Here is a 20,755-nt window from a genome sequence, read left to right as displayed (position 1 = left end):
CATGGAAGTTTTGTGTGTGTCTCTCATTTGTGAAATACAGCCAGACCAACAGTAAACCATCCGGAAAACTGATCTGAGGATTAACACAACAACCTGCACAACCTGAAACACAGAATTCAGCAGGTACACAGCACGGAGAGGTGGACTTGGGGGAGAGAGAAGCCACGGAGGGCAGGGAGGTGCTCTTGTGTGTGGAAAGAGGACAGAGACAATGGCAAGAATATGGGAAAAGCACCACTCCCCAAAAGCAGCTGGAGAGAAAGTGGAAAATTGGAAACAGCCACAGGGACTAAACTAAAAAGGGAGAAAGAAGAAAGGAGAGGGGTTAAATTCCATTAAGACTGTAAACAAGGGGAGCGCAGAATCTGCAGCTCTGCAGCTCGATACCTGGTGGTGTTCTGGTGGGAAGGGCAAATCCCCAGGAGCTGAATGGGATCTGGGAGGGTCTCGGGCCACACGGGGAGAAGCGGCTCCACTGCTGGAAGGACATTTGGTAGAGACTGTTGAGGCCACCTGGTCCCAGCAGACCCCAGAGAACAGCCACATTCACTGGTGCTGGAACAAGGTCCTTAAGGGTGAAGTCTGGTGCCAGATGTGTGTTGTGATTTTGTGATTTTCCATAATTCCGAAACACTGCTGCTATACTATCTCATGAACTTTTCCTGGGGCAGGCTGGCACTGGCTGCAGTCTCTGGGCATGGGCAGCAGCGTAGTCCTGCAAACGTTCTTGGGTGCGGCCGGCATTTGGCCATTGCTTGGTGAGACCCTCTGCAGAGGGGCGGAACGGGTCAAAGCTGCAGGCCCTCAGAAGTAAGGGGCCGGGGAAAACAGCCGTATCTGAGACAAAAGTCGGGAGAGAGGTACTAACTGGGGCTTGATCATGGACAGTGTAAAAGCAGAGAGTGGACTAAAGCTGAAGATAAAGGACAGGTGCACAATTGCTGATGGGAGAGAACAGAGTTCCGATACTAGAGACTGGGTAGCTGAATGACGCCATTTTCACTACTCCTGCACATGAGCATTTGCACCTACAAGCGCCACAACAATCCACCCCAGTAGGCTAGTAGCGCCATCTAGTGGAGAAGGGAGCCATTACACTAAGCCCCGCCCAACTGGGCCAACCTTGCTCTTCAAGAACAGAAGTCTCACCGCCTGCTTAGTTTATGGACTATAAAGTGCTTCATAGTCTGACTTCTAGGTGAAAATGAAGTAATTTCAGTCCTATTTCAGTCTGTTAGCAGGTCCATCTATTCAAGTTTCTTTCTTTTTTTTCTCTTTTTTTCTTTTCTTTTTCTTGAATAAAGAGAAAAAAATCATTTTTATTTTCAATTTTTATTAAAAATATTTTTACTTTTTTTACTATATTTTATACTGTTGTGTAAATTTTTTCAAATTCTATTTTACTTCCATCATTTTATTTTAGTCTACTTCAGTGTATTCATTTTTTCAAATTTTGAAACGATTTCCTTTTTTTCTTTTTTATTTTTCATTTCTTTCTCTTGAATACAAAAAGAAAAAAGTCATCTTTATTTTTAATTTTTATTAAAAATATTTTTCTTTAATTTTTTTCTACTATATTTTTTACTTTTGTGTAAATTTTTTCAAATTCTAGTTTACTTCCATCATTTCATTTTAGTCTACTTCAATGTATTCATTTTTTCAAATTTTCAAACGATTTCCTTTATTTTTCTTCTTTCCCCTTTTTTCTCTAATCTATCAAGCCACTTTCACCACCCAGACAAAAACACACCTAGGATCTAGTATCATTTATCCGATTGTTGTGTGTGTGTGTTTTTAATTTTTTGATTTTAATATTTTTTTATTTTAATTTTTTTAATTTTAATTTTAATTTTTCTACCTCATTAATTCCTTTTATCCCTTCAAAATTACAAAATGAAGGAATTCACCCCAAAAGAAAGAGCAGGAAGAAACGACAGCGAGGCTCTTAACCAACACAGATACAAGCAAGATGTCTGAACCAGAATTTAGAATCATGATAATAAGAATACTAGCTGGAGTCGAAAATAGATTAGAATCCCTTTCTGTGGAGATAAAAGAAGTAAATATGAGTCAGGATGAAATAAAAAAATGCTATAACTGAGCTGCAATCACGAATGGATGCTGCCGTGGCAAGGATGGATGAGGCAGAACAGAGAGTCAGTGATATAGAGGACAAACTTATGGAGAATAATGAAGCAGAAAAAAAGAGCGTGACTAAGCCAAAGCCAAAAGAGCACTATTTGAGAATTAGAGAAGTCAGTGGCTCATTAAAAGGAACAACATCAGAATCATAGGGATCCCAGAAGAGGAAGAGAGAGAAATAGGGGTAGAAGGGTTATGTGAGCAAGTCATAGTGGAAAACTTTACTAACGTGGGGAAAGACACAGACATAATCCAGGAAGCACAGAGGTCTATTAGATTCAACAAAAACTGACCATCAACAAGGCATATCATAATAAAATTCACAAAATACTTAGGCAAGGAGAGAATCATGAAAGCAGCAAGGGGAAAAAAAGTCCTTAACCTACAAGGGAAGACAGATCAGGTTTGCAGCAGACCTAGCCACAGAAACTTGGCAGGCCAGAAAGAAGTGGCAGGGTATATTCAATGTGCTGAATCAGAAAAATATGCAGCCAAGAATTCTTTATCCAGCAAGGCTGTCATTAAAAATAGAAGGAGAGATAAAAAGTTTCCCAGACAAACAAATATTAAAGGAGTTTGTGACCACTAAACCAGCCCTGCAAGAAATTTTAATGGGGACTCTCTGAGGGGAGAAAAGATGAAAATACAAATAAATAAATAAATACCAAATGCAACAAAGATTAGAAAGGACCAGAGAACACCACCAGAAACTCCAACTCTACAAACAACATAATGGCAATAAATTCATATCTTTAGTACTTACTCTAAATAATGGACTCAATGCTCCAATCAAAAGACATAGGGTAACAGAATGGATAAGAAAACAAGATCCATCTATATGCTCTTTACAAGAGACTCACTTTAGGCCTAAAGACACCTTCAGATTGAAAGTAAGGGATGGAGAACCATCTATCATGCTAATGGTCAACAAAAGAAAGCCACAGTAGGCATACTTATACAAGACAATCTAGACTTTAAAATAGACTGTATCAAGAAATGAAGAAGGGTATTTTATCATAATTAAGGGGTCTATCCACCAAGAAGACCTAACAATTGTAAACATTTATGCACCAAATGTGAAGCACCCAAATATATAAATCAATTAATCATAAATATAAAGAAACTCATTGATGGTAATACCATAATAGTAGGAGACTTCAACATCCCACTCACAGCAATGGGCAGATCATGTAATCAAAAAATCCACAAGGAAACAATGGCTTTGAATGACACACTGGACCAGATGGACTTAACAGATATATTCAGAACATTTCTCCTAAAGCAGCAGAATATACATTCTTCTTGAATGCACATGGAACGTTCTGCAGAACAGACCACATACTGGGACACAAATCAGCCCTCAGCAAGTACAAAAAGACCAAGATCATCCTGTGCATATTTTCAGACCACAATGCTATGAAACTCGAAATCAACCACAAGAAAAAATTTGGAAACGTAAAAATACATGGAGACTGAAGAACATCCTACTAAAGAATGAATGGGCCAACCAAGAAGTTAAAGAGTAAATTAAAAAGTGTATGGAATCCAATGAAAATGATAACACCACAACCCAAACCTGTGGGGTGCAGCAAAGGTGGTCATAAGAGGAAAGTATATAGCAATCCAGGCCTTCCTAAAGAAGGAAGAAGGATCTCAGATACACAACCTAACCTTATGCCTTAAAGAGCTGGAAAAAGAACAGCAAATAAAAATCCAAACCAGCAGAAGACAGGAAATAATAAAGATTAGAGCAGAAATTAATGCTATCGAAACCAAAAAAACAGTAGAACAGATCACTGAAACAAGAAGCTGGTTCTTTGAAAGAATTACTTAAATTGATAAACCACTAGCCAGTTTGATCAAAAAGAAAAAGGAAAGGACCCAAATAAATAAAGTCAAGAATGAAGGAGGAGAGATCACAACCAACACAACAGAAATAAAAACAATGATAAGAGAATATTATGAGCAATTATATGCCAATAAAATGGGCAATCTGGAAGAAATGGACAAATTCCTAGAAATATATATACTACCAAAACTGAAACAGGAAGAAATGGAAAATTTGAACAGACCCATGACCAGTAAGGAAATAGAATTAGTAGTTAAAAATCTCCCAATATTAGTAATCAAAAATCTCCCAAAAAAAAAAAACTCCAGGGCCACATGGCTTTGCAGGGGAATTCTACCAAATATTTAAGGAAGCGTTAACACCTATAGTACTGAAGCTTTTCCAAAAAATAGAAATGGAAGGAACACTTCCAAACTCATTCTATGAAGCCAACATTACCTTGATTCCAAAACCAGAGAGAGACCCCACTAAAAAGGAGACCAATTTCCCTGATGAACATGGATGCAAAAATCCTCAACAAGATATTAGCCAACTGGCTCCAACAATACATTAAAAAAATTATTCACCACGACCAAGCGGGATTTATACCTGGGATGCAGGGCTGGTTCAATATTTGCAAAACAATTAACATGATTCATCACATCAATAAAAGAAAGGACAAGAACCATATGATCCTCTCAATAGAAGCAGAGAAAGCATTTGACAAAATACAGCATCCTTTCTTGGTAAAAACCCTCAAGAAAGTAGGGATAGAAGGATCATACCTCAAGATCATAAAAGCCATATATGAACGACCCAACGCTAATATCATTCCCAATGGGGAAAACTGAGAGGTCAAGAACAAGACAGGGATGTCCACTCTCGCCACTGTTATTCAACATAGTATTGGAAGTCTTAGCCTCTGCAATCAAACACAAAGAAATAAAAGGCATCCAAATTGGCCAAGAGGAGGTCAAACTTCCACTCTTCACAGATGACATGATACCCTATATGGAAAACCCTAAAGAATCCACCAAAAAACTGCTAGAACTGATTCATGAATTCAACAAAGTTGCAGGATATGAAATCTGTGCACAGAAATCAGTTGCATCCCTATACATCAACAATGAAGCAACAGAAAGAGAAATCAAGGAACCGATCCCATTTACAGTTGCTTCAAAAACCATAAAATACCTAGGAATAAATCTAACCAAAGAGGTGAAAAATCTATATACTGAAAACTATAGAAATCTTATGAAAGAAATTGAAGAAGACACAAAAAAATGGAAAAAGATTCCATGCTCCTGGATACAAAGAAAAAATATTGTTAAAATGTCAACACTACCCAAAGCAATCTACATATTCAATGCAATCCCTATCAAAATAACACCAGCATTCTTCACAGAGCTAGAACAAATAATCCTAAAATTTGTATGGAACCAGAGAAGACCCCGAATAGCCAAAGCAATTTTGAAAAAGAAAACCAAAGCAGGAGGCATCACAATCCCAGACTTTAAGCTATACTACAAAGCTGTAATCATCAAGACAGTATGGTACTGGCACAAGAACAGACACTCAGATCAATGGAACAGAATAGAGAACCCAGAGATGGACCCACAGATATATGGCCAACTAATCTTTGACAAAGCAGGAAAGAATATCCAATGGAATAAAGACAGTCTCCAGCAAGTAATGCTGGGAAAACTGGACAGTGACATGCAGAAGAATGAACCTGGACCACTTTCTTACACCATACACAGAAATAAACTCAAAATGGATGAAAGACCTAAATGTAAGACAGGAAGCCATCAAAATCCTTGAGGAGAAAGCAGGCAAAAAACTCTTTGATCTTGGCTGCAACAACAGATTTCTCCTTGATTTCTCTTTCTGTTACTTCTAACTCAACACGTCTCTGGAGGCAAGGCAAACAAAAGCAAAAATGAACTACTGGGATTTCATCAAAATAAAAAACTTCTGCACAGCAAAGGAAACAATCAGCAAAACTAAAAGGCAACCGACAGAGTGGGAGAAGATATTTGCAAATGACATTTCAGATAAAGGGTTAGTGTCCAAAATCTATAAAGAACTTATCAAACTCAACACCCAAAAAACAAATAATCCAGTGAAGAAATGGACAAAAGACATGAATAGACACTTCTCCAAAGAAGACATCCAGATGGCCAATCGACACATGAAAAAATGCTCAAATCACTCATCATCGGGAAAATACAAACCAAAACCACAATGAGATATCACCTCACACCTGTCAGAATGGCTAACATTAACATCTCAGGCAACAGCAGATGTTGGCGAGGTTGCAGAGAAAGAGATCTCTTTTGCATTCTTGGTGGGAATGCAAGCTGGTGCAGCCACTCCGGAAAACAGTATGGAGGTTCCTCAAAAAATTAAAAATAGAACTACCCTACGACCCAGTAATGGCACTACTAGGCATTTATCCATGGGATAGAGGTGTGCTGTTTCAAAGGGACACATGCACCTCCATGTTTATAGCAGCACTATCCACAATAGCCAAAGTATGGAAAGAGCCCAAATGTCCATCGATGGGTGAATGGATAAAGAAGATGTGGTATATGTGTATACAATGGAGTATTACTTGGCAATCAAAAAGAATGAAATCTTGCCATTTACAATGACGTGGATGGAACTGGAGGGTATTATGCTAAGTGAAATTAGTCCGTCAGAGAAAGACAAATATCATATGACTTCACTCATATGAGGACTCTAAGAGACAGAAGAGATGAACATAAGGGAAGGGAAACAAAAATGATATAAAAATAGGGAGGGGACAAGCGTAAGATACTCATAAATATGGAGAAAAAACAGAGGGTTACTGGAGGGGATGTGGGAGGGGCAATGGGCTAAATGGGTAAGGGTCATTAAAGAATCTACTCCTGAAATCATTGTTGCACTATATGCTAACTAATTTGGATGTAAATTAAAAAAAATTAAATTAAAAAAAGAAATCTCAGATATAATGTTTGTCTATTTCTCCTTTAAAGTTTGCCAGTTTTTGCTTCATGCAATTTGTAGTCTTTTTGTTAAACATCTATAAATAATATATTTTTATATTTTTATTGTAGTCCTTTCATTGTTATAAACTATCTCTCCTTTTGTCTAGAAATATATTTGTTTTAATGTCTACTTTGATAGTAATATAACTACTATAGATTTCTTATACTTACTGCATGCAAGATTACTATCTCTGTAAATTTAATTTCCACTTGTGTCCTTGTATTTAAAGAGTATCTCTTGTAGACAGCATATAGTTGAATCTCACATTTGTATTGAATTTGGCAATCTAGGTTTTGATTGGAATATTTAATTCATTTACACTTAATGTAATTATTAAAATAGTTGGAATTAGGTCTAACAGTTTTATTATTTGTTTTCAAGTATTCCTTGTTTTGTTCTTCATCCCTTTTTGTTAAGCAAATATTTTCTAGTATACCATTTGAAATCCACAACCGAATTTTGGCTACATTTCCTTTCATTTTTACTCTTGCTTGATCTAGAAATTACAATATATCTATTTAAATGATCACAATCTACTTAAAATTAATACTGGATTTCTTCTGGCTAAAACAAAAAATAGATTATTCCGGCCACAGTACATTTCTGATTACCCCCTTCTAGCCTATGGAGTATTTTGCCATATATGTTGCCATATGAATAGATAGGTAAATCAATAGAGATAATACCTGTGTTACCTATAAAACCTATCCATATACCTAAATTATCTATAACACCTATCTGTAGCTCTCTAGACACATATCTACATCTATATCTACATACTTACACAGGTATGTTACACTCAACAATGCTCATGATACAATTTTTGCCTTAAATAGCCATGTATCTTTAAAGGAATCAAGTATGATGACCGTGGAGATGCATTGATTTGATCTCCTTTAAAACTACATGCCGAGGGGAGCGTAGTTAACTGACACCTCCCAGTGATGTTCCCATGAACACTGAGGTCATGCCTCCCCCAGGCTTCTCATAACCAGTGACTGAGCAAGCTAGAAAAATTAGTGCTGGTGCATTTCTGCCCAAGGTGGGATTACTCTGACAGGCAGCCTGGCTGAAATTTTCTCAGAAATGTACTGCGGGCCGAGCTTTTTCAATCCATCTTTTGTTAATGTAATTATTATGTTACATTTCCATCCATCTTTTGTTCTCTTTATTCATAGATGCTGGAGCTGCACTACAGTCTCAAGGCTCTCTGCCTACTCAACTTCTCTCCTTATTAATTCTTCATAAACATTTCCTTAAAATAATCGATCACATCTTAACCCATCGAGATATCTAATTCTTGGATGACTTAAACTGCCATAAGAAGAAAAATATATATAGACATACTTTTACCATTTCCAGCGTTCTTCATTCCTTCCTATATACACAAGTCACTATCTGATATAATTTCTTTTCAACCTGGAAGATTTCTCCTAACATTTCCTTAAATTGTGTACGATAGCAATGAATTCTGTCAGTTTTTGTTTATCTGAGAGTGTCTTTATAACATCTTTTTTTTTCTTTCAACGCTTTAAATATTTGAATCCAATATCTTCTGCCTTTCATTGTTTCTGATGATAATTCAGCTGTTAATCACCATTGTGTCTCTGCTTGTAATGTGTTGTTTTTATTTTTGCTGCTTGCAATTTTTCTCTTTTTTTGACTTTTAGTATTTTTACTGTGATTTACTTACATGTTTCATTTTGTTTAGTTTTGTTTTTCATCTGTATACTTCTTGGGGGTTGTTGAGATCCCTGGATCTGTAAATCAATGTGTTTTCTCCTACAGTTTGGGGAAATTTTGACCATTATATCTTCAACTATTTTTCTGCCCCATGCTGTCTTCTCATTCTGGGAGTTCATTTGTTGGACTGCTCAATACTGACCATAGGTCTCTGAGGCTTTTTATATATTTTTCCGTGTGTCTCTTCTCTGTTATTTTGATTGGACACTTTCCATTGATCTTTCTTCACATTTACTGATTCTTTCTTCTGCCATCTCAAATCTATCATCAAGCCTATTTAATGATTTATTTTTTCATCTTAGTTGTTGTATTTTCAGATCTAGATTTTTTAAAAATTCCTTTTCATAGTTTTGATTTCTCTATTCACTCATTAATACCACATTTCCTTTTAATTCTTCAAATTTATTTCCTGTTTAAAAAAATTAATGTTTATTTTTGAGAGAGAGACACAGAGCACGAGCAAGAGAGGGGCAGAGAGAGAGAGGGAGACACACAATCAGAATCAGGCTCCAGGCTCTGAGCTATCAGCACAGAGCCTGATGGCGGGGCTCAAACCCACGGACCACAAGATCATGACCTCAGCCGATGTCGAACGCTTATCGGACTGAGCCACCCAGGAGCCCCAAACTTATTTCCCCTTAAATCTTTGAATGCATTTATATTAGTCGTGCTGATGATTTTGCCTGCAACAATCCAGAAGTTGAATGCACTCAGAGTCAGTTTCCATTGACTGGGTTTTACGGCTTTGTTTGTTTTCTTACATATTGCTCATACTTTTTGGGTTTTTGCATTTTTGGTAATTTTTGGTTGAAAAGTTGGTTATAGGGATTGTGGAATCTGTCGTGTTCTTCTGAGTATTGTCAGTTTGAATCCACACTTAACTTGGCTGTTCTCACACTGAGTGCTCTCTCCCTGTGGTTGCAGCAACTCTTATCTTTTTTCAGGGTCTTTGGCCTCAGGCTATTGCTTTTTTAGACACGGAGCTCCTTAGTGGTCAGCGGAAGTTTGGGGCAGACTTTATACCTAGCTTTTTAGGGGCTCAGTGCTCTCTGTGGTTTTCATGAGTTAAGGCTTCTCCCTTACTTTTCTGCTTCCTGAAACAGTTTTCATTCATGCCTCTAACACGTCCAGCCGAGAAGGCTTCCACTTTCCTACAACTGGAGCTCTGTATGGGCTGTGCAGCACTGGTAGGTAAGAAAGCCGTGGCATCACAGTTCTTTTGTGGCTCAGTGGCAGTCTCTAGGTATAACCTCTTCCCCCATTCTGAGCTGCTGTGTACTGTTTTGTAGTGTCTCCAAATGGTGGTGGTTATTCATTTTGTCCAGTTTTTATCATTATTATCTGTCTAAGAAACCACCTATCCTCATCATGTGGCTATTACTGGCAGTCATGGTCCTGATTTCTTTATTTTTTAAAGTTTATTTATTCTGAGAGAGAGAGGAGAATCCCAGAGAGACTCCGCACTGCCAGCGTGGAGCCTGATGCAGGGCTGGACCTCAAAAACCCTGAAATCATGACCTAAGCCAAATCAAGAGTCTGACCCTCAACCAATGGAGCCACCCAGGTGCCCCATTCGGTACTGATTGAATAGCATTTTCTTCATGCTGGTTTCCATTTCTAAGTGTAGATAAAATTATATACTATATTTCTCACATTTTGGAATAAGTATAGTTTTTATTACAAGTTCATAAAATATATTAAAAAGCATCCCTCCATTTTTAGGCACTTAGGACGTCTAGAAGTTACATAGGAACTGGGTTTCTTAAAGATTTAGAAATCTTTCCATTAAAAAGTCTGAGCTCTGCACTGTCTCTATATTGCTTGGATGATTTGCACATTTTGCCTATGATCACTATGCGTTTCAGACTTTCAACATATGCTTCCATCAACCTTGATAATTTGTATTTATTTAGAGAATAATGTTCTAGATATTTTAGAGTATATTGGCAAAGAGTTCCACACCATATTATTTCAGCCATTTAAATGACTCCTCTCTTTCCAGAGTTATAAGTTCTTTCTGTTTCCTGGCATGGCATCGAGTTTCCCTTGTTTTCTATTACTCTCATTTAAGGTGGCTATTTATAGATCAGCCCTGTTCTTTAGGCTCTGAGCACCTTGAAGTCAGGAATTAGGCTTTGCTCACCTGTGTCTAAGCCACCAGCTACAGTGCCTTTCACACTGTAGGACTTAACTGTGTGCTCAAGTGAACTGCACAGACTTTGGGTTATTTATGGAGAAACTATCCATTAAGCTGAAATCCAAGAGTTTATTTTACGAATGGCAAAGCGAGAAGAGAGTCGACTTGTCCAAGTTTACACAGCAAATTGGTGGCAGAGCAGACGTCTTCCCAACAAACCATGCCGTCTTGCTAAAATGGATTGAACCTAAGACAGCCTCAATTACCATCTGTCCTGCACATATATATTAAAGTAAAATATGTACTGATTCCAAAGCAAGTTGAAGCTCTAAAATTGTGAAAGTCTTTGCATGAGTATTCTGCTTCGTAAGATCTGTTTTGGTTATTAATGACATCTAAATTAGGGCCTCTTGTTCGTGGTGTTGTGTCATCCCAGGAACATGTCAATGTGTGATGGATGTGGCTAATTTAGCGATTCTTTGCAACTTTATAGAGAATCATCCTGCCAGTTTTTGGCAAGAAGGCTTGCTTTATTAAACTTGGAATCCACCATCCAGGATAAATAATGTCTATGTCTGTCCCATTTTAGGTATGTGTTGCAATCGAAGGTAATACATAAGCTGTCTTTTTTTCCCTCTCTCTCTCTCAGCCATATCTGTTTGTTTTTATACAAAAATAAGCAGATACTAAAGAAACGATTAGACTAGAAGTCAGCAGATCTGGGTTCTTGCCCAAACTCGGCCATGAAGTTGCTGATGACTTCTAGGGATCACAGATTCCTTATCTTTAAATGAAGCACTTAAATAAGTACACAAAATCCGAACATACCTCAGAGGTGCTTTAGAGGGCTCTACTTAATGGATGAGGCCAGAAAAGCTTTCAGAAGCCTTATCTTTGCCTAACCCCAGAAAATAAAAGGGAAGCCCATTTTTTTTTGAGGGAAGCTTTAGAATCTGCCATTAATCAGAAAGTCAAAAATAGCATCCCTGTTGCAACAGAAGCCATCTCCCAAACATTTCACAAGGGAGCTACAACAAAAATGTTTTAAATGTCCAAATGACTGAGAAATCACTTTCAACACTTTTAAGATTGTGGCTATCAGGAAGCATAAGATAAAGCTGTATAGGGGAGATGGCATTTGAGATGGTCCTTGAGGAGCAAACAAGATTTTTTTTAATGTTTATTTATTTTCGAGAGAGAGAGAGAGAGAGGGTGAGCAGGGGAGGGGCAGAGAGAGAAAGGTGGACAGAGGATCGGAAGCAGGCTCTGTGCTGAAAGCAGAGAGCCCGATGCAGGGCTTGAACTCAGGGACCGTGAAATCATGATGTAGGCTGAAATCAGACGCTTAATTGACTGAGCCACCCAGGCACCCCAGGAGCAAGTAAGATTTTTTACATCCATTTATTAGTCCATTAACTTTTGTAATGTTTCATTTATTCACTATGTACACATTGAGATCTTACTGGGTACCCGGCACGATGCTATTGTATGCACTGGTGGGAATTATGGAGCTTACAGTCTACAGAAGACATAGCTATGAATCAAATAATTGCGTATGTATGTTATTACAAATAACTATAGCTGTTATGTAATAATAAAAGTACAGTGTGAGTTGACAGAACTCGGTGGGGATGGTGAAGGATGATCGGGGAAGGCTTACTGCCTTCGTGAAGCGATACCTGGGCTGACATCTGCATTAACTGGGTTAAGGGGTGGGGGGAAGTGAGGGAGAGGAAGGGTCCTGAAGAGAGAGGGAGCGTGGTTCCCTTATGGAATGGAAACGAGGTCAGTAAGGCTGGAGCTGAGAGTCAAGAGGGGACGCAGGAAAAGGATATTCTGCACTAAGAAAACAGATCTAGAAAAGAGCATCCCTTGTCCTGAGAATTAGCGGTAATTGCATTTGGTACGGGCTTTCAATACCTGAGGAGGAAAAGTGGAAGTTTTTGAAGGAAAAGTAGGTTGAGTTTGTATTGCAGAGGGGTTGAGTTGACAAGTTAAATAATCTGGGCTAAGGTACTATGTGTTAAAGAGAGACTCAGAAAAGTTATTGACCTTGGAGCCTGCTTTTATAACATTTGTTGCCAGATGAGGAGATTAAAAAAAAAAAAAAAGGAAAGGATTTAAGAAAAAAAGTCACTTGTAAGGGCTACGATGTGCACGGACAGCTGGATAACTATCTGCACTGATATTACCACACATTTCGTGGGTCCTTTTATGTGGCTACTTGCAAAATGTGTGAGGAATGGAAGCCTTGACTCGCCCTTTTCATCACTGATGCCGTTTGTTGTTGCTTTCTGCCTTTTTTTCTTCCTTGAGGTGTCACCCCAGCAGTACAAAATGACATAGGGAAAAATAAAAGCATCTCTTTTTCATAGTTGGGTTATGGTAACAGATGGTCATGTTCGCTCGGCAAAGACAAATAGCTCAAGTGATAAACACCGCAGGTTTGAGAGGTGGAGGAGAAAGGTTTTTGCCAGGATCCCCATTCGTAGCTGGCTCTGGAAAGAGAGCAATCTGCTTTTACAGGTTCCAGCCCCCACCAAGGAGGGGCAGTGGAATTCCAGTGCTGGAAGGAAGGTGGCACCAACAGAGAGGGGAGGAGGCTGCTGGGATACACGTTTCATCACCCCGCGGAAGGAGGGTTCCCGCTCACCCCCACTCAGCTCCTCCTCTAATCTCCCACCAAGTCCTGTCAGGTGCATTTCCTAAGTTTCTGTCTGTCTCTCCCCTCTTCCACCATTTATTCGGGCCTCCGTTATCTCTTGCCTATGTTACTTCTTTTAAAAAAAATTTTTTTTTTCATTTTCCCGGTTCTTTATTGTCTTGATTTCAGTACTGAAATGTTCAAGACAATATCCACAGGATTTAAGTAAGCACAAGATAAACCGCTAAACCTAAATTATATATTTTTCTAAATCTGTTCTAAAGACAATACTTCTTGTTCAGCTTTATTGAGGTATAATTACAAAATTGCAAGATAATTAAATGTACGTTGTGATGATTTGATATACCTATGCATTGTGAAAGATCCCCCCATTTATTAGCACAGCCATCACCTCACATATTTACCTTTTGTGTGTGTGAGCACATTTGAGTTCTACTCAGCACATTTCAATATGCAATACAATTATCCACTATAGCCATACATTATACATTAGATATTCAGACCTCATTCATCTTATACCCGTACCCTTTTACCTCTCTATTTCTCCAACCTCCAGCCCCTAACAACAACTTTCTACTACATTCTACTGTTTCTGTGAATTTTACTCATTTTTTTCTAGATTCCATGTGTAACTGATACCACGCAGTATTGACCTTTCTCTGTCTGGCTTATTTCACTTATCATCCATGCCCTCAAATTCCATCCATGTTGTTGCAGATGGCAGGATTTCCTTATTTCTCATGACTGGATAATACTCCATTATGACATATATTCCATATGATATGTGTTCATATATATATATATATATATATGCAGTTATATATATCATACAGTTATATATGTATCATATCTTCTTTATCCATTTGTCCATATCTTCTTTATCCATTGCTTAGGTTTTTCCATATTGTAGCTATTGTGAAAAATGCAATGAACGTGGCAGTCAGATATCTCTTCAGTATTTTGTTTTCGTTTCCTTTGGGTATATACCCACAGGTGGGAATCCTGGGTCATGTCTATGTTATGCCAATAGCCTCCCAATACTTCCCTCCCCTTTGCCACTTCTGCCTTCCTTTCTAATAACTATGTTGCTGGCAGCAACATCTTTCTAAAACACAAATCTCATTTGAAACCCAATGAAGGATCCCTGTTGCATTCAGTCTACAAACTAAGTTCCGAAATTCAGCATGAATAATCTCCAGGAATCAGCCCCTTCCTAGTGTGGAACTTCATCACTGCTTGTAAAAGACAGGTGGATTCTAAAAGAGGGTAGTTGGTTAATTATTCAAAGCTGTGGAAGCAAGCTCAAAGTGAGGCTCACAGGGAGGAAATGCTGAATAGGGTTTTGATAGGTGAGCAGGAGCAAGGAAAGTTACTCCAGTAAGAGCAAACCAGAAGGAGAAAGCATAGGGCTTGGATAATTTAGAACTCCATGAAAACATCAGTTTTTGAACAGAAGTATGTGCATGTGTGATTTCCACCTGTGTGCTTTCATCATTAATAATTGTAATATGTTATAATTATTTGTTATGTGACAATTTCCCCCTTACTTGGGGGCTTCCTGGGGAAAATAGGCATTCTGCATTCATCATCATTTATCCACAGAGACCCTTATGAGTTCCCTGAGCAACAATGCTAGTAGCTAATGTTTATGGAGAGTTGCTACGAGCCAGGAATTGTGTTAAGGCCTCCTTTCAATGACAGCATAGGAGGAGTCTTTTTGATTCCAAGTTGCTCATCAAATGGCAGATGATCCACTTGCTGATTCAAAAATAATGGGGACATCAGATTGTGTCCTTAAAGCATTGACTGTTGAGGATTTGAGATGGAAGAGACAATTAGGAGATGAACGAAAGAGTCATATGAATGCTATCCAAGACATTCATTCTAACTTAAGAGTATTGATCAAATATCTGCTGCGTACCCAACCTTGGACTAAGCAATTAACCAAGTGTTTGTTTCAATACAGGTGTTCCACCTTATTCAAAGCCAGCTTTTCCAATCTGTAAATGAAAATATATTAGTATTTTGATCATCGTGTTTTAATCCCATGCACATAAAAATTCACAGCAGGGGCTCAATGCCATGCTAAGTTCTGTGTCCAATGCCGACCGAGCATGTAGCATAAGAGAGAGCATGAACCTGGGAATCAGGAGGGTCCCAGCCCCTATTCTGCTCCTTTCTTACTGTGTGAGCTTGGGTTAGACTCTCCCCACCTTTGTATCTTAGTTTCACCATCTTAAAGTTGGGAGAAATGATCTGGATGGGCTCTCTTGTCTCTTCCACTTTGATACAATCTATGGCTCTATGGCTCCCTCCTCAGAAGTTTCTCTACAAATGCTGTTTTCTTTGCCTCGAATTGAAGCAATTTCCCTCCTAGCCTTGCAGGTAAAAATATCAAGAGAAGCGGCCAGTGGCATCAGGGACTTCTCTCCATAAGATAATTATAAGACTTTTTTTGGAGGGTAAGATATATTCCTAACACCAAGAGATAGGCCTGCAAAGAGTCTGTTTCCAGGCTCCGTGTTATTCTGTTGCCACATAATATCAGGCCAGGTGCTGGAGAAGTTAGAGAAGACGCCCTGAAGTCACAATGTCTGGAATCAGCGGCACCTGGATGGCTCAGTCTGTTGAGTGTCCAGCTCCTGATTTCGGTTCAGGTCATGACTCCAGGGTTGTGGGATTGAGCCCCAAGATGAGCCCCATGTCAGGCTCTGCACTCCATGTGGAGCCTGCTTGAGATTTTCCCTTTCTCCCTCTGCTCCTCTCCCTGCACTTTTGCTCTCTCTCTCTAATTTTCTTTTAATGTTTTGTTTATTTTTTGAGAGAGAGAGAGACAGAGTGAGTGGGGGAGTGGCAGAGAGAGAGAGGAAGACAGAGGATCTGAACAGGTCTCCCTGATGACAGGCTGATAGCAGCAAACCTGATGTGGGGCTCGAACCCAAGAACCATGAGATCACGACCTGAGCCGAAGTCGGACACTCAGCCGACTGAGCCACCCAAGTGCCCATCTATCTCTCTCTCCAAAAGCAAAACAAAGCAAAACAAAACAACCCACAATGTCTGAAATCACATCCCAGCTCTGCCAGTGGTGTGCCCTGGGATGAGAAGCTCACTCTCTCTAGGTGTCATTTCTCTCAACCTCAGAATGGAGACAATGGTACATACAGCATAAGCTAAGTTTTGAGTAAATACATATATAGTGTTTAGAATAGTTTTGGCATATAGTGAAAGCTCCTTAAATATTGTTCTACTGTTACTATTGTGCATATCATTAATCAAAGGGCTACCACATTTAACAAAAAAGAAAATCAAGACCCAGAGAGGTGATATGAAATTATGACATTTTGATGGTCACAAGAGCAACCCCTTCGCTAATATATATATACTATATTATATACATGCATATATAATAACAATAACAGAAACTGATATTTGTGTAACATCATAGATTCGCAAGTGTCATCAGATAGAAACTCCTTTTCCTACTTTGCAAGACAAAACCCAGACCTGGAGTGATTAAGTGACTTGCCCAAGGTTGCACAAATAATTCAGAACAAAGCTGGGATATGAACCTGGATAATTTAATGCCAAAGCCTCTCCCCATTCCATTAAATTCACCCCATCCCTTGTGCCTCCCTAAACTCTTGGCACCTCAGTTCCATAAGAAAGATTCGGAAGGTTTGGAGATGAGAATGTAGCAAGGTCATTGTATGTGTCAGAGTATCTGTTCGTCTGCATATCCGTCATCCATCTTCCAGTTACTCCCAGTGGATAAGGGTGGGCAGTGAGGGGGTGCTACGCCCTGACTGGGCTTGACTTTGCAGAAGAACATGCCTCCTTTCTCTCTCCAGAGTCTTGCTGGAGTCTGCCTCCCCAAGCGCTCCTTTGAGCCCATAGGGGAACCTTGAAGTTTTCTTTGAAATTCTGAGTCCCATACCCCCAAGCAGATGTGCAAGGACGTTTGCTCACTTAATGGCCTGTTCAAGACGTTTGAGGATCCGCACTATCTCCCTATCAGCCTCTCTGAAACATGCATTATCCATCCGTCCTTGAAGCAGGTCCCCCGGTGCAGTGATTAAAACAGTCCTGTGTTGGATAAACCCGATGCAATTTTCCAAAAGTCATCATCTCGGCATTTCCCCCGCCACAGCAGAGCACCTCGCCTCCAATTTCTGGGCTTGCTCATTTGTTTTCCTTCAGACAATCTTGGAGACACTCTTTCGAGTGACCTCTGCTAAGGGAAGGGAACAGTACACTCTTATCCTGACATTATGCAGACGCAGTGACAAATTGGTCTATTTTTTATGCTTGACAGAAATGGTGGGGGGCGGGGAGGAACAGGAGAAACATATTAACTCACCATATCTTTGACCACTGGTTGATAGAGTTTGGAAAAGACTTATTTCTTCTTTCTTTTTTCTTAAGTTTCCCTCCTTATGTCTGGTCTCATTGGTTCTTCTTTTAATTAGTCCTGGAATGTGACAATACTTCCAAAGTAAGCTGCAATCTTAGTAGATTTTTGAAGGTAATGTGATCAGAACAAATTTGTCATTACTCTCTTAAACTGGCTTCTTCTTACCTTGCTCCCTACCCACTCTTAAGACACACTCTCCAAGTTATCTGTGATTCAAATGCTGGATTCCATTTTTCCCCACCCTCTTTTCCATTTCTTGAGTCATTAACTTTTATTGATTCTTCCTCGGAAATATATGTTTTTGTTGATCTCTCTTTGCATTTCTACTGTGTGCCCCTAGTGTGGGTCTATGAGGGGGTGACTCTCTTGCATCGGTGTTTGTATAATTTTTGTGATCTCAATCACATTATCTTGATCGCTGCATATCATCTGTTGTTTTGCATTGAATTGTAATGAAGGTAAAGCATGGTCGCTCTACTCATCCTTCCTCACCCAGGTGGGTGTGGTGTTGGTTGGTGTTCTTTCCTGAAAGGTACAGTCACTCAGGGTGCCATTGTCCATGATGTTTCTCAAACCAGAAAGCAACAAAAAGAATGAGCTATAGATGGGAGGCGTGATGAAGATTTATCTGTTGTATTCTTGATCATGGAGAGATCAAGGTGGCTGGAAGATAATTCTATGAGGTGAATTGTATGCTGGAATTGTACACTTAAAAATAGATCAGGACATAGAGGGAGAAAACAGGAAAGTGGCCAGCTAAATCATTCCTTCCTCTGGGCTGTCTTTCTTCCTTATTCCATCTACTGTTACCGGACCCATCTTTCCATACTCTCATTAACTCCTTACTCATCTCTCTCCCTACATAAGACTATGAGCTCCTCATGAAAAAAAGAATTCTGCCTTTTCTAATCAATGTACCCTTAGCCCCTAGCAGAGTTCTCAGTTTCTCTTAATGGATACTTAATACTTTTTAATTGAGTTGAATTGTGACAGCCTTTGGGATCAGAGACTTTATAACAACTTTCATTTGAAAATATCACTTTGTTGAGGTGCCTGAGTAGCTTAATCAGTTAAGTGTCCGACTCTTGATTTTGGCTCAGGTCATGATCTCACGATTCATGGCTTCAAGCCCTGTGTCAGGCTCTGGACTGACAGTGAGGACCCTGCTTGGGATTCTCTCTCTCTCTCTCTCTCTCTCTCTCTCTTTCTGTCTCGGACCCTCCCCCCATCACATGCTTGCTCTCTTTCGTGCTCTGTCTCAAAATAAATAAACTTTAAAATTAAACAGAAAATATCACTTTGTTTTTCTCCTGTGTTTATTTTCCTTTTGTTCTTGTTTGGCATTAAATTTTTTTGTGTATGTTTAATCCTAACAGGTCTAAGCTCTATCATGAAAATTGAAGAAAGGAGAACTGCCTAATACTGGTAGGCCAGGATATTAAATTGGAGAAATATATTGCTTGGAAACTATTGAATTCCAAGCAAGAGAATCCATAAAAGAAGGCAAAACTCCTGGAAAAGTGTGAGATCACTTGTTCAGAGTTTTTGCTTGTATAATCATGTTTGCAAGTAAAAAAAAAGAAAAACTCTGATATAAACTGACATATACAAAAATGGTATTTATTATTTCACAGCATGAAATTCAAGAATTGAGATAGATTTGAGGGTGAATAGATTCAACGTCTTCAAGAACCTGAGTTATTTCCATCTCTCTTCTCTGCGGTCTTCAAAAGATACACTTTATCCTCAGACTCATTGTTCTAAAGTTCACAAGATTGTGGCTGACAGAAAATGGGGTGTTGTACTTCCTTATTTACATCTACTAGGAAAACAAGATTCCTGACTTTGAAATCTATTCTTCCCTTTAGCCAATTAAGTAGGTATGTGGACCCCAAGATGAATACTAGGCACCAACAGGATGTAATACACTCACAGGCTTTTGGCTGGATTCCTGAAACCATCAATGGCAAAAAGGGAAGAATTACCAGGATTGGCTTAGACCAAAGTTTCTCAACCATTGCACTATTGACATTCCAGGACCAGATAATTCCTTGTCCTGAAAATGCTATCCTGTGTATTGAAGGAGCAGCATCCCTGGGTCACTAGATGTCAGTAGCATCCCTCCCCAGTTGTGACAAACAAAAATATCTCCACACGTTGCTATATGTTCCCTTGGAGATAAAGTTGCTTCCAGGTTAAGAACCACTGACTTAGACCAATTGACTTAGACTTAGACCAATTGACTAGAATATTTGAAAATCAACCACAATCTCAGCCATAATTAACCATTCCTCTTTTCACAGATTTTCTCCTTTGAGAAATAAACCTTTGAAGCTGTATTTTTATTTTAAAATAAATGGTTCACTTAAAAGATCTGTATCATGGGATGCCCATGCACAATCTAACTGGTCTCTGATGTTTGCTTCTAAAGTCAGAGAGTAGAATCTGCAATGGCTACCTGCCACTTAGCTCCCTACTTTTACCTAACATTAACTATGCCACTCTCTAGTATGGTATCTCCTCAATATCCAAATGGGAAAGGTGCTATCTGTGGAGGGCAACCTACTTCAGGGTAGTTGATGTTACTATAAGTGACAGACAGAGACAGAGACAAAAATAGAGATAGAGACAGAGACACAAAGAGAGAGAGAGAGACAGAAATGAGAGGGAAAAACATGTGAAGTGTGGTAGCAAGCTGCGTTCTCCACACTCCTGGAATAGTTACCATTTGGTTGGCTCTCATTCTGTGGACAGGCATTGTGCTGAATGCTCACTTTGCATTATATTATTTAA

At 39.1% G+C, this 20,755-nt stretch overlaps 1 long non-coding RNA gene across 2 annotated transcripts in view; it reads right to left on the bottom strand.

Moving 5' to 3' along the window:
* LOC125150776 (uncharacterized) overlaps nt 1–20,755 on the bottom strand; it is a 28,150-nt gene that overhangs the window by 710 nt on the left and 6,685 nt on the right. For both annotated transcript variants that reach the window (XR_007146473.1, XR_007146472.1), the window contains exon 3: nt 17,909–18,019. This is a non-coding gene — a long non-coding RNA (uncharacterized LOC125150776). The remainder of the gene's footprint in view (nt 1–17,908; nt 18,020–20,755) is intronic.

This window comes from Prionailurus viverrinus, chromosome D4 (genome assembly GCF_022837055.1).
Source record: "Prionailurus viverrinus isolate Anna chromosome D4, UM_Priviv_1.0, whole genome shotgun sequence".
NCBI lineage: Eukaryota > Metazoa > Chordata > Mammalia > Carnivora > Felidae > Prionailurus > Prionailurus viverrinus.
Note: the sequence above shows the minus strand (reverse complement) of the source record. Positions and strands in the feature narration are given on the sequence as shown.